The 2,423-nt window shown below is 38.2% G+C and overlaps 1 long non-coding RNA gene across 1 annotated transcript in view; it reads left to right on the top strand.

Moving 5' to 3' along the window:
- Positions 1-2,070, top strand: part of LOC126491726 (uncharacterized) — a 23,267-nt gene extending 21,197 nt beyond the window's left edge. The window contains exon 4 of the long non-coding RNA XR_007589440.1: positions 441-2,070. This is a non-coding gene — a long non-coding RNA (uncharacterized lncRNA). The remainder of the gene's footprint in view (positions 1-440) is intronic.
- The last annotated feature ends 353 nt before the right edge of the window (positions 2,071-2,423 follow it).

Below are 2,423 nucleotides of genomic sequence, written 5' to 3'. Positions count from 1 at the left end.
CTTTTTTTCCTCTTTAAACAAATTTTTTTTCTTTTTTATTTTTTTAATTTATATATTTATTTATTAAAAATTTCTGTCTCTTCCCCACCGCCGCCTCCCATATCTCTTCCCCTCCCCCAACCAAGTCCCCCTCCCTCCTCAGCCCAAAGAGCAATCAGGGTTCTCCGCACTGTGGGAAGTCCAAGGACCACCCACCTCCATCCTGGTCTAGTAAGGTGTGCATCCAAACTGCCTAGGCTCCCACAAAGCCAGTATGTGTAGTAGGATCAAAAACCCATTGCCATTGTTCTTGAGTTCTCAGTAGTCCTCCTTGTCTGCTATGTTCAGAGAGACCGGTTTTATCCGGGGCTTTTTTCAGACCCAGGCCAGCTGGCCTTGGTGAGTTCCCAGAACCGAAAGAAAAACATATATGCATCCTTCCGAATATTAACCTTCATCAGGTGATGAAAGGAGACAGAGACAGAGACCCACATTGGAGCACCGGACGGAAATCTCAAGGTCCAAATCAGGAGCAGAAGGAGAGAGAGCACGAGCAAGGAATTCAGGACCGCGAGGGGTGCACCCACACACTGAGTCAATGGGATGTTCTATCAAATGGCTTTTAACAGCAAGATAAAATCCCCTTTCAATATAAAGACCACACAGAATATACTGCACAATCTCTAAAGAAGAGTATCATGGAAAATTGTAGAACTCATTTCAAATGAAAACGCACCATTGAAGAAATAAAACTGTCATTTATGGAGTGTAAAACTTGATTATAAATGTGGTTTTTAATCTTTCTCTTAAACAAAACTGAGAATTCATCAGGTCTCACAGAAAAAAGATATGAACAGATTAAAGAATAGCAGCTAACCAAGAAACTCAGGATTTGAGGAAAGACACCTTGCCAATTTTATTATTTCATTTTATTGTCTCATTCATTTTAGACTTGAAGCTGTAGAATATAGTTACCAAGAAATATCACTACAGACTCTTAATGCAACCATAGTACTAAAAGATCACACTAAAACAACTTTTGCCATAAGTTTGGCGAGTTTGAGATGATGACCCACTTCCTCAAGAACTACAAACAATAAGAACTCATACAACACAAAAGTTGAATGTCTAAATGACCATGAAACTATTGAAGAATCTGAATTCATGATTTCTCAAAACCCTAAAAAAAGTAGCTCTTTAACTTGACTAAGAGACTAACTATACCCTTGTCAACATCAGATTTTTGAAATCATATTATAAAATCATATAAAATGCAGTCATTGGAGAGATGAGTGAACAGCACACAGGATCATTGATTTCTTCTTTAATATTCATAGAAATCCACAATACTTGAAAAATAGAATATCCAATTGAATGCCAAGCATGTTGTTCTAGATTACAATTCTAAATATATAGCATGAATTTTATGTCCTATCTTTTATTGTATAGGTCAGTTTTAAATACAATTGTAACCATAGTTTGTTCAAACATATCTAGTTTGGTTTTGTGTCTTAGTTTGCACATGGACATCTGCTTCACATTTACTAGAGTAGGTAAAATATAGTAAGCTTTTTAAAATTGTACTGTTGATACACACACATGCTAATACTTTTGTCCTTAGTTTAATAAGAAGTGAAGTAGAAACTTTCCCCCAAGCCTATGCACATTTTTTGACCACACTGTTACCTCTTTAGAATTGTTTTTGTCTGAATCAGTTCTTATTGTGTGTCTGCACTGATTTTTGATTGCATAAGACGGATTTTAAACCGCCTATGTAACCTGTCTGTACTGCTCTGCTTAGTGAATAGTGCTGGTGCATGATTGTTGAGTGCTCCCCCTCAGTCCTTTGAAAGTCTAATCTCATGGCAGAGGTACCAGGGAGAGTCATGCTCACCGCCCCAACTCTAGAAAACAGTGGCTTTGTGTTGCCACCAAGTAGCTTGCAGCCCACAACTCACAAACCCCAATCAAGTGCTCCTTGGCAGGACCTCCGAAAGGAGCCCTCTATGCTGCCAGCAGGAACTAGGAAGTTGCTTTCTCAAGGAGACATGCCTTTGTTAGTCATTAACAAACAGAGTTTACCAGAGAAATGAGGGAGGCTGCAATTGATTCAATGTGTGTGTGTGTGTGTGTGTGTGTGTGTGTGTGTGTGTGCTTAGAATCCTCTTTTAAGATTTTTAAAGTGTTATGTGGATCCATGCCTGATGGTGGGCACCATATGCAATCAGCAGCGGGACAGGGCAGGACAGAGAAACCTCCATTTACAGACATCCACAATCAGCATGTGCTCCATTAGGAATTTGATGCTTTTATTTACCATATCTGAAGACAGAATATGCATGTGTGTATGTAGATATTCAAAAGTATATCTCTTTATAATGTTAAAATATCATTTCTTGGATTTCTGTGATCTATAATATATGAAAGAAAAATAACTAAAGCAA

This window comes from Alexandromys fortis, unplaced genomic scaffold, assembly GCF_014885135.2.
Source record: "Alexandromys fortis isolate MF-2015 unplaced genomic scaffold, M_Fortis_MF-2015_v1.1 scaffold_255, whole genome shotgun sequence".
Lineage (NCBI taxonomy): Eukaryota > Metazoa > Chordata > Mammalia > Rodentia > Cricetidae > Alexandromys > Alexandromys fortis.
The sequence above is the reverse complement of the archived record's forward strand: the minus strand, read 5'-3'. Positions and strand labels throughout refer to the sequence as shown.